Raw genomic sequence first — 13094 nt, 5'->3', positions numbered from 1 at the left:
GCTGCTGAGGTATGTTTAAGCTGATGCTATATGAGTTATTTGGTTATGCTACCTATCTGTTATGATGAAATATTGAAGAAGTGTCGAAGAATAAGGTAAGGAATAATGAGTAGTGGTTAGGGACTCTGGTTTGTGAAAAAGGTTGTTGTAAACCAAGAATCGTACTTTAAGAGTTATGAAAAGTGTGTACATGCGTGAATGTATTACAATGCCGACGAAATTTTTTTAGCACTGTTATATCAATAGGATTTTGTTTCTACAGATGTGTAACACAATTTCTTGACCTGTGAAATTTTTTATTTGAGACTGCCACTGTAGCAGAAACTGGTGCCGTAAATATTTCGGTAAGAAAGGCAAGTGACCGTGACGTAATGCGTTGTGAGCGGCCAGGTGTGCCAGCCGCCTTGAGAAAAAGTCATTAGTGTGTACCTTTCAGAGGCACAGGCAAAAAAAAAGGGCCATTATGCTCACTATTGACATTTCTTTGTAGAACGACACGCTCAAACTTGAAAACATATTATTACACTTTGGAGTTCTTAATTCATGATATTTACTGAAATGAAATGATGAGAAACATTCCATGTCTGTTGTCTTGCTAGTTGGAAGATTGTTTACTACATTATGAAATGACTTATGGCTAGCGAACGACGTTTCACGCCTTGCTTCGCCTATTTTGTTTAATATGTAGTTTCTAGCTGCCCTGCAGCATTGGTTAAAGTAAAATTTTATAGATGTACTAATATAAATATTTTATGCCTACAGACCCAGTAAAGAATAACTTCGTGATATACTTCCAAAAAAATTAGGGAGCACAAAGACATTACCCTTCACAGGAACTGCATACATAATTTTCTTTTCAAGTACTTGGTAATTTATTTCATTGCATAGACATTAAGATGTGAATAGACATTGTCCTTATCTGCATTGTTGTCTTTAGTGTAACATTTTTTCTGCTTGAGCTTTGTCATGTTTAGGTATAAGTTATAGCATTTGCTGCGGCTGTTTGCCATTCATAGTGCTACTGAATGTCACTTTGTATTACTAGGTTAAGCCAATTTTATTACTGATTTATTTTTATTGTTTGCTGCGCATTGCCTTATATTAGTTGTAATATTGCTGCCTTTTTTTGCCAATTTCCATTTTTTTATCATTGCTGTTTGTATTAATTGTTTTGTGCTGCTGCATTGCCTCGTCCCTTATTTAAGCATCTGAGCTCAGTAGATTTAAGTTAGTTTACGAGGGGGTAGCCTATATAAGACAATGATTTGCGATATATTGGAAGAAATGCATTGAGAAGTTATACGAAAAAAGTACAGAAATCAGGTATAGATAGGACTTTTTGGAAATAATGAAGAACGAAGGGAGATCTCCGAGAAGTAAAGAAAGTTTTGTTTGCAAAATACTGCAGTAAAACAAACCCTGTCCTTTCCTTGTGTTATCCCACTATGTGTTTGTGTACCCTTGTGTCTTCTTGTTCTTCCTGTCTTTATATGTTTATCTGATAAGACTTATGTTGCAGAATTTTTGTAATACTAAGCTACATTCACTATGATGAGGAATACTGTTATCCTCAAATATAATTTGCGTTAATAACATGTTATTTACTTCGTAAAGATGTTTACACATTATTTATTCTGTTTTGTTTTAATACTCATGTGTGAAGTTGTTGTTTCGAAATTTATTCTAATTTTTTATGTATGTGCTCCTGTCACAATTCCTGTAACACTGATGTATTTGTTATTTCGATTCTTTTGTAAAGCCTGTATTACTGCAAATGTTATCTGTGCTATTATATTCTTTAATGATATATTTTGTACCTTTGTCATTGTATTCTTATGTTATAAAATTGTAATTGACACCAGTTCATCAAATTAAGTAACTTGTAAATTACATTTCACTGCACACGTTTCTGTTGGTCATAGTATATGTACAATATGTGAGAAGTAGGGACTGATAGTGTTTGCATGTGTGTTAATAATTCAGTAAGGGACTGGATAACAGCATTGCTGGTTCTAAGGACATTTCAAAATCAATTTTTGTGAGTGCACAAGTGGTGGTTATGGACTTGCTATATTATCCGCAAGACTCTTCAATGGTGATTATGCGCCTGTGCAGTCAAACAGATGGCTGCTGGCCATCTCTACAAGGACTACAGTGGGTCTACACCTTTGATGACCCACCAATACCATTATTTCTACTAGGACTGCAATGGGTCTGCACCTCTGGTGGCCCACCAATACTGTAATCTCTACCAGGACTACAGTGGGTCTGCTCTGTGATGACCTACCTACCGATAGTCTTCAATGTCGACTGACTCTGTTGTGGCCCATTACCTGTCTGCATGTCAAGAGTCAGCACTGTCTTTTGTTGGAAGGACAACACTACTTCTTCAAGACTGCATGGAAATCCACTACTTCCGTGTGCATTTTCTTTTATTGCTCAGTCTTTGAGAAAAACTTCTTCAAGACTGCATGGAAATCCACTACTTCCGTGTGCATTTTCTTTTATTACTCAGTCTTTGAGAAAAACACTACTATTTTACTGTGATGAATGATCAGGACTGTCTTTATGGACTGTGAGAAAATTTTAGCTTCTGACCAACATTGTATCGATAAGTGTGTGCATTTCATTTCTTTGTTATTGTAATTATGAAAAAAAAAATTCAAATCTGTATTGGCCACTGCCCAAAACAACTTGTAAATTTTTTTGTGGGGAGCATGGGGGCTATGTAAGTAGGCTGTTTAGGTTTTCTTATTGGTAACGCCACATAGCGCTCGGTATGAAAAAATCACTGGCTGTGCCATGTGCAGTTTGTGTTTAGTCTGCATTGTTGTCTGCCATTGTAGTGTTGGGCAGTGGCAGCTGGATGTAACAGCGCGTAGCGTTGCGCAGTTGGAGGTGAGCCGCCAGCAGTGGTGGACGTGGGGAGAGAGATGGCGGAGTTTTGAAATTTGTAAGAATTGGTGTCATGAAGTGATATATATATTATGACTACTAAGGTAAATACATCGTTTGTTCTCTATTAAAATCTTTCATTTGCTAACTATACCTATCAGTAGTTAGTGCCTTCAGTAGTTTGAATCTTTTATTTAGCTGGCAGTAGTGGCGCTCGCTGTATTGGAGTAGCTTGAGTAACGAAGATTTTTGTGAGGTAAGTGATTTGTGAAACGTATAGGTTAATGCTAGTCAGGGCCATTCTTTCGTAGGGATTTTTGGAAGTCAGATTGCGTTGCGCTAAAAATATTGTGTGTCAGTTTAAGCACAGTAGTGTATAATTTTTGTAAGGGTAAGTTTCAGTATACCTCAAACTTCTTTTAGTCTACTTTGGGTATAATATTAAAACAGTGCCATAGACATTTCCCAAAAAGTGGTAGTAAATACACAACAAATGCATTATGCTCGTGGGTGATTTAAGTTCAGAATGATGGGAAGTTATTTGAATATAGCTGAAACCCCACTACCGGTGGTGATAATCCAATGTACGGTACGGGCCGTGCAGACTCGCCAGTGACGGCTGTATTGGTAGATGTGAGAGTCCGATGCAAAACCAACTACAGCAGACTGAAAAGTAATCTTAAAAACATTTTGGTACATAACAACACGCAAACCCATCATGAAATGACAAGAACATCTTCTCAGTGGTTAAATATTGTATTAGACAACTCAGAATTACAGTGGGCTACACAGTTCTTAACAAATGGTTAACACCGAAATTACCGTAGTAGGCAACGAAACAAGACTTCAGTATCCCAAAACTATATTACTAAATTAATGCTTGTAGTAGTTACACAGAACAGAATAACTCTTATCAAAATAATTTTCGCAGCTTTTACTAGCAGACCGGACAAACCTTCAGTGCCCAATGAGCGCTTATAAATCCTTGTCCAGAATAAATACAGTGAAAAGGGCAGCTCTCACTAAAATAAACCTCTTATTGAACTAAACTCCACACTGAAATATGCTCTACTTCTCTCGGAACGAGCCCCAGCTGACAGAAAATACAGCAATACTGTTGAGCGGAAACTGGTCAAAGTACCACGGTGTTATTGTGGAAAGCACACAATTTACTGAAACAAGCTCACTGAAATATATGATGGATCAGTTGTAAACGGACTTTCAAGATCTCCAAAAGCACGGCTCGGGCAGTTTTCCACAGTGCACGAACGTCCGACAACTGGCTACAACACCATCCTGTTACTGATCGGGTCTCCACGCACTGCGAAAGAATTTAGTATGTCAGCGTTGAACGGCGGTACACCGTACTTCCGTCCACAGCTGCTCTTTCCACCCTTCACTAATAGTCTCCAACTGTCAATCCAAATGCCCGTCCTAGCACCTGGTACGGTGAACTGCCAGAGATTCTGCACGACTGTCACAGTCGAGCGATCGATCCGAGCTGGCTTACCCCATCTCCTTCACTTAAATCGCAACATCCCTGCCCTTCCGCACAAATAAGATGTGTAGGAGCAGGGACCTCTAGTTTAATTGAACACCGTTACTTCCCTTTGTAGTCTGTGAAACATACACTCAGGAAACTTTGCGCATGACGAGGCTGCATACCATATTCAGTACTTGAATGACTTTGCACGGACCCACAAAGCGAGGAACGGACTTAGCAGATTGGCTGCATAGGCCTCACCACGACTGTGAACATTTGAAATAGGAACACAATCACCAACCCTCACCTGGCGTGCTTAGACAGTCTTGTTATAGTACTGTACCTGCCTCCGGTGTGCGAGCTCAGTGTTCTTTTAGACTCGATTACCTCAAGAGTAACTCTGTACAGCAGAATTTCGTTCAGAGACCATAAATTAGGAAGTGGGGAATTCAGAGGGTAACTCAACATCAAGGACATAGTGTTGCATTAAGAGTATGCGGAACGCCCTATGCTTGCAATGTTAAATTGAGCTAAAAGTTAGGAACATTATTGAGCATATCTGGGATGCCTTGCAACGTGATGTTCAGAACGTATCTGCACCCCTTCGTAATCTTACGGAGGAGTCCTGCAGGATTCATGATGTCAATTCACTCCAGCACCCTTCAGACGTTAGTCGTGTTCATACCACGTCGTGCTGCGGCACTTCTGCGTGCTCGCAGGGGCCCTACACGATATAAAGCAGGCGCGCTAGTTTCTTTCGCTCTTCGGCGTGTTTTAGATGTTTTCAAGCTTAATCGCGCTTCCTGCAGCGAACGAGAATCTGTTAAAATTGCTGAAGGCGTGTAAGAAAGGTGACACTATATACGACCATATCATCCAAGTAATTATAGACTGATTATAATTTCCGTCACCCAGAGCAGAGTCTAAAACAGGTGGTGTAACACTAACGCTCTGATGGAGAAGCTGAAATAAACATGACTGTCTTCATAGACATTCCAATCGTTGCAAAACTGTTGGTAACTCCGAACTATAAGGTAACACATCGGAAAACTGCCCATACTTCTTACGGGGCTTTAACTTCTCACTGCCCCAAATAACTGAGCTAAGGCTGTCATACATCGCGACACTATTGACCTCTGACTGGCTGGCAAGAACACAGCTAAAATCCCTACCAGGACAAAATTTGAATGAAAACCTCTTAGCAACGCCATTAAGGGTTAATCCTTTTCCTTGTATGAAATCACACCCCAACAACAAATTAACTGACAATAGTTTTACTACTTTCAATCCTCGACCGTGCGAAACTATATACTCGCATAGAGTGAGTCAACTACAAATAACACTGTTTTGTACCGTTCCATTGTTTTTTACAACTGCGAGCCCACTTCAGTTTCTCCATTATATCTTCACGTGTCATAGTGACAAGCTATTTTTAAAGCTCAAGTGAGCAATAGTAATATAAAATAAACTGCAGAGCTGGTGAGTAAAAATTACAATCTGTGCAAGAACATGGGCCATATTCCGAGGCAGCTGCCTACGAGATAATTATTAATCAAATAAGTGTCTGGTGGGGATCTGACGCTACTGCGTTGTTTACTGCTTCTAGTGGGTCATTAATGGCGCGCTATAATACTTGGACATGGCAACAGAATGATACAATGAAAGTTTATTTTATTATAATATAAATAAACAATGATTCCTCTCATATGATATAAGTTGTCTTTGTCTGAAGTTTGATCATATATATTTCCCTCGGTAACATAGAGACAGCTATCCATTACATATGTGCAATGTACGCTGCACGCCCGCTGTGTTATGAAAATCGGTGGGCCAGCTCGAACATATTCTCAGGCGTTAGGGAGCTAGGTTGGGGCAGCAAGGTGCTGGTGCCCAAATGAAACAGACCAGTTCATAATACGGGATTACCAAACAAACTCGCTATCTTGAAAAATTACGGAAGTCTGTGATTAAACAATTTTGTATGACACAAGACTCGGAACCAAGCAAAACGTATCAAAATTTAGCTGCACTTATTACTCTAAGGTCATCACGCGGCTGCTTTGAGCTGTACACCGAGACAGACAGTAAATTAAATTGAAATCGAATGAAATAATTTATCAAATAAATAAAGTTAGTGAAATTAAATCGAAGTTAGGAACTTCAGAAGTACACACCTGACGGCTGCTCCAAAATTTACATCAGGTTTGATGTCAAAGAAATTCATAGCACAGTAACCTACAGCAAAGGGTTTGGTAGCTGAATAAACAACAAAATCAAAAAGTTTTAATGAAAAATATGGAGAGGCTCTACGCTGGTATGTTTTGGTAGCAACAGCTACCTCATTACTAACATCACACAACAAGAGCTTATACTCATTACGTTTTTCAGGTAAATTAGCCAAGAAAATATTCAAAGAACCTAAAATCGCTTAAACTTTACAGTGCTCGTCTATGAGACAATTTCAGGTTACAATTCAGTACTCAAAATCATGACAAGATACGCAGTTCTAGCTTGTGAGTTAAGGGCTAATTTTATTATTCAACACAGGTACGTGCTTAACCGGTGAAACGATTCATCAAAACATGTCAAGTGAGACTGAAAAAATGCACCAACTGAAACAGTAATTCATCTTGCACCCAGAACACAACCAAACGGTTTTGTGGTACGGAGATTAAAATGTTGGCCAACAATTATGCCTTTTGTCACACAGGATAGCATGACGTGGGGGATAACTTTAAGCTCACTTGGAATCTCGTCGTTTAGGTAATCAAACATCAGCCGAAGGCACTGGTCTACCTTAGTGCATTTAAAACAACGAGGTCATAAACAGAACATGCAATGTAGCGATTTCTTAACTATCCAAAATACAATGGTAATTTGTAAAGTCCAAAGGAAATATTTAATACGAAATTGCCTAACACATATAGCTTTGTTTCAAGTTCAGGAACTCAACAACTCTTTAACCTGCTACCTTGCTGGATCATGATCCGTACCAGTATATTTGACTAACAGGCATAATACGGGCAGTCAGATTCAATGGCCCCTCACCCTCCGTAATACAGTGTAATGTAGAAACCACTGTGATTACAAGAGAAATACACAGAACACTAAATTTCAATAGTAAAATACTCAAATCCGAATGCACACGGTGAAAAAAGAAAAGTGTGAACAGCCGCTGACATAAATCAGCGCACACGGTTTCGAAGTGACTGCGGCCGTCTGTAATGTTATCGATGTCGGAGGGACGTTAAACAAAAAAACTTTAACATCAGGAGCACCACGAGCCAACAACTTTAACCGTTGACTACTCTCTCAATTTAACAGGAAAATTATACAGCACAACAATTACAAAATACAAATCCGAATGCACACGGTAAAAAGAATTACATGTGAACTGCCACTGAAGTAAATCAGCCCATACAGTGAAGACAGTTATAAAGTAACTACTGTCTCCAGTTAACAGGAAATTTACTATCAATATAGTTACCACGTGACAATCCAAACGCTCATCGGGTAGGATTACAATAGGCGTGCGTCCTGCCGACACGTTAATTGGGATCGGTCTGGGTAAAACTTCAGTAGGCTTATGGAAGTCTAGCACTCAGCCTAACTCACAGCCAAACGAACACACAGTTCGAGGTGGCGCAGCGCTTCCATTCACAGAGTTGAAATGCTGTTAACAGGCCTCTGTACTGGACTCTCTTCGCTGACTCATCGATTTTTCCTTTATTGAGAAAACTCAACAGCGTGCAGAGTTCGTGATATATCTCTGGCTGTTCAACATATTTTACGTGACTGTATTTTATTTACTGATAATAGGACAGCCGTACAGCTGTATGTGGAATTGTGTTCTATTCTAGATGACTGTTCCATTGAGACAGGAATCTTCACATTTTATGACGGAACAGGACTATTACATAAAATATGTCACAGGGTAAACATAAGTGGCATAAGACATCCTTAGTCTTTCGAATATTTTATAAAAGCAAGCCGCAGCCAGTTGAGAAAAAAACTTTAACTACTTATATTACTTTGCTTTTTAATATTGTATCAAGACTAACACAGAATCTTTGAACACTAAGGTTATGAGTCTGAATGAGCAGGTATTGAAATTTATATAATGTGTAAATTACTCAAATTGCATCCATAGGTTTTCATATTCTTCAGAAAGACTGATTCCTTTTAATTTTTATTAGGAGTCTAACAGCTCTAGTTTTAAATTATTTACCACTGGGTCCTTAACTAAAAAATGATTTTATACGATATATTGGTTTGAACAATAACTAAGAAACATGTCTTCTGCTCCCTCCTCCAAAGAAAACTTTTGCGGACGCTAATAACATAAATGTCGACAACCACCAACCACAACAACAACAGCAGCAGAGGCTTGTTCAGACTAAGAGCGGTGAAATGTCTTTTAAAACACGAGTTACCAGACCAAATACTGTCGCATCACAATAATCAAGTTTATTTTTATTTGCTTTGCAGCTACATAGAATTTCCTCTAAAATCACAACGTGTTTATGCTAATGCGTCTGCTGTGGGTTGAAAGAAGACACTCTCTAGCTTTTAAATAATGTTTTATATATATATATATATATATATATATATATATATATATATATATATATATATATATACATAAGTCAACATATTCGGTTTCTCACATGTACGGGTGCTAGTACATAACAAGGGTAAGGCACGCACCGGAAATAATAAATAAGATAGGTTTCTATGTCTACGAGAATTTAAACGGGAGTGTTTTTGGGAACTGCTAAAAGTACTCATATTCGCCACATTTTCACTTAAAATCATTGCAGATCTTGAGGAGAGGCGAATCGGTATGTTGGCACACTTTGCATATTTTCATTCAATAATATCATGTGGAATAATGTTCTGGGATAACTCAACTTGAGGAAAGAAAGTCTTCGTTGCTCAAAAACATGGTGTAAGAATTAAGTGTAGTGTTCGCCCACGATCATCTTATAAACATCCGTTTAAGGCGTTGGGCAATCTGACTGGTGCTTCACAGTATATTTATTCCCTCGTGACATTTATTGTAAATAATCAGCTACAGGTCAAAAGCTACAATGATGTGCGTAATTACAATACCAGATTAAAAAAACACATTCATAGCCCACATTAAATTTGCCTTTAACACAAGAAGAGGTGCACAATTCTGCAACGAAAAATCACTTATCCGGGGATATAAAATGTCTGACAGAAAGCTAGGTAAAATTTATAAATAAAACTCAAAGGTTTCTACTTGACAACACCTTCTATTCTGCAGAAGAATTTCTATGATTTTATTGAGCAGAAGGTGGTAGGTAAGCAAAGTACTGCCATTTTCGACACTGCAATTCATTGTGGCCGTTAGGATTGCTACTACCATCACTAAAAGAGCGCTCATAGTATTTACTTTTAATACAAGATATTGCACTGTCGATAGCTGTCGATGACCTTCTGAATGGATGTTTTCACCTCACCGATGGTTTTTGGGTTGTTGCTGTAAATCGTGTCTTTAATATAGCCTCATAAAAAGGAGTCGCATACGTTCAGATCCGAAAATATGGCCGCCAATCGGCGCCCAAGCCAGTGGCCTCTTGGTACATCAGAGCCAGAACCTTGCCTGACCCACATCTTGTCAAAATAAGGGTCTGGATAATGGGAATGAAATTGTCTTCCAAATCTTTCTAGTACCGTTCGGTAGTCACCGCGCAATCAAAGAATAGAGCACCGATAATTAGAGCATGCGAATATCCGCGCTGGACATTGGACACGTCACCCGTTGAGAGTGAAGATCACGAAATGTGGAGTCTCAGTCACCCAAATGGGTCAATTTAGCATATTGACAAACCCATCCAAATGAATGTGGGCTTCGTCACTATTCCAAACCATAGAGCGCCCACCATACCCCACGGCCAACCGTTTAACTTCAACGTCCTAACGCAAACCGTTCAGAAGTTTTTGACAATTTTATTTCATGTAGTTTACTAATTGCAATCCTGTATTTGTTGGAGTGAAATGACGAAACACATTTGGCAATATGACTACATCATTGCTGCCTTAGAGACGGCGGCAATCACTAACTCCTTAAATTGATGTTAACGACATCTAATCAAACCATCTCGAGAATAGCAAAAATTTGGCGTAACTTCGTTCTCTTTCCACCCTAGTCACTTGGTGTCAAATTAAAGCTGGTCTAGGGATGCTTAACGTTGATTTCACATTTAATGAGCCATTTTATTATGATAAAACTTTATATAGAACAGTCTCGATCACATAAGAACACAAATGTATCCAAGAGCGGTGACCGGTTTCGCCCGGATATGGATCATCTTCGCACCATACTTCCGTGACGACGTGTGATGACTATGGTAAGGAGGAGGAACTGTGGATACCACCCACTGATGTCGACTGCTCAATGGGGTATATCCACACTTCCTTCTCCGTGACATTGTCTCCACATGACATATATGATCTGAAAATTATTCACATCAGGTTGAAACTGGTCACCACTTATGAATAAAATAGAGCGTTTTTATGCAAAGAAGACTGTTCTATAGTGTATTATTATTAGTTCTTTGCTATCTCTGCTCTTCTCAATATGTTTAGAAAGAGTATTTGATCATAAGTTACAGGTTCACGCTAGCGATCACTGACGTAGCCTGATAAGTGTTCACATCCCACAGGCCGACTGATGATTACTACCACCTTCCACTAGCTCGTGCGGGATGCATTTTTGCGACACGTTGGCCATAATGTCATCCATTATTAGTTATAGTAATGTAATTAATTTTTTGTCTTTTGTAAGTCACTTTAAACAAAAAATGAAAATGCAAAGTCTGTGTGAGTAAAGACAGAAAATGTTTAGATATTAAGTGAGGTATTACATATTATTCCTGGGAAGTAAGGACACATTCTCCTACTGTTAGACCTTCCCCACAAACCATCTTCTTAACTACACGCGCGACTACAGCATTATATAGACACTATAAAATGATACGCAATGTGGCCTAAAGTTGCTCTTTCGCAGACTTCTTGAAATCAGAGAAGCGGCACGCCAGGAAAGAAAACGCGATGGAGACGGCGGAGTGCTGGTGTCTCTTTAACAATGACAGCTGATGAACCTCATTAGCCGCTGGCGTAAAAGAAACCGTAAATCCAGGGGCTGCGCGAGAATAAAGTTCGCACATTTTAGGGCCCGGCGATGCGGGTGTGGCCGGCTGAAGCGAGACCCTAATGACGGCCAGGCACGGTCAGACCTGAATGGCGGAGCGCCATAGCGTTCCCCACAGCTACTCGCTTCATGCGTCTCGCTGTTATTCCAGCCAGCCGTTAGTATCCAGCTTATTCTACCCTTAGGGTACTGCACCAATACAGTTATTTCGTGCGGGTAATCTTATCTCTGCATTCTTTTACAATTTTGACCCTCTATAGTACTCTTTAGTTCCGTGAAAGCTACTTTCTGATCTCTAAACGTATGCCACATTATTATGCACTTGTTGTTTTCGGACACCTTCTCCATACCTCATTCTATCAGGTCACATCCCTCTACGTCCCTCTCAGATACTTCGATTATCTACTTTTCCAAATTCTTGTACTCCACGATGCACTAAACATAATGCTGCCCTCCATGTTTCCCTTCTCAAAAACTTTCTCCTTACATTAAGACCAGTGTTGGATACCAGTAGGTGTCTTTTGGCCGGAAATGTCTTTTTACCGATGCTAATCATTTTCTTGTATCGTGCTTGCCTCGTCCACCAGACGCGTCAGTGATTATGACGTTAAGTTTAATGCTAATATTAAATCTACTACTTCTGACTTCTTTCACCTAATTTTGCTTTACTCTCAGTCCCTATTCCGCACTCAATAGACTAATCACTCCATACTATTTGTCCTGTAATTCTTCTTCGCTTTTTCGCGTGATACGAATGTCATCAACGATTCTTATTGTTGAAATCCTTTCGCACGAAATTCTACATCTACATCTACATCCATACTACGCAAGCCACCTGACGGTGTGTGGCGGAGGGTACCCTGAGTACCTCTATCGGATCTCCCTTCTATTCCAGTCTCGTATTGTACGTGGAAAGAAGGATTGTCGGCCTGCTTCTGTGAGGGCTCTAATCTCTCTGATTTTATACTCATGGTCTCTTCGCGAGATATACGTAGGAGGGAGCAATATACTGCTTGACTCTTCGGTGAAGGTATGTTCTCGGAGCTTTAACGAAAGCCCGTACCGAGCTACTGAGCGTCTCTCCTGCAGAGTCTTCCACTGGAGTTTATCTGTCATCTCTCTGATTTTATCCTCATGGTCTCTTCGCGAGATATACGTAGAAGGGAGCAATATACTGCTTGACTCTTCGGTGAGGATACGTTCTCGAAACTTTAACAAAAGCCCGTACCGAGCTACTGAGCGTCTTTCCTGCAGAGTCTTCCACTGGAGTTTATCTATCATTTCCGTAACGCTTTCGCGATTACTAAATGATCCTGCAACGAAGCGCGCTGCTGTCCGTTGGATCTTCTCTATCTCTTCTATCAACCCTATCTGGTGCGGATCCCACACTGCTGAGCAGTATCCAAGCAGTGGGCGAACAAGCGTACTGTAACCTACTTCCTTTGTTGTCGGATTGCATTTCCTTAGGATTCTTCCAATGAATCTCAGTCTGGCATCTGCTTTACCGACGATCAACTTTATATGATCATTCCATCC

The sequence above is a fragment of the Schistocerca gregaria genome, chromosome 1 (assembly GCF_023897955.1).
Source record: "Schistocerca gregaria isolate iqSchGreg1 chromosome 1, iqSchGreg1.2, whole genome shotgun sequence".
In the NCBI taxonomy this organism is placed as follows: Eukaryota; Metazoa; Arthropoda; class Insecta; order Orthoptera; family Acrididae; genus Schistocerca; species Schistocerca gregaria.
Note: the sequence above shows the minus strand (reverse complement) of the source record.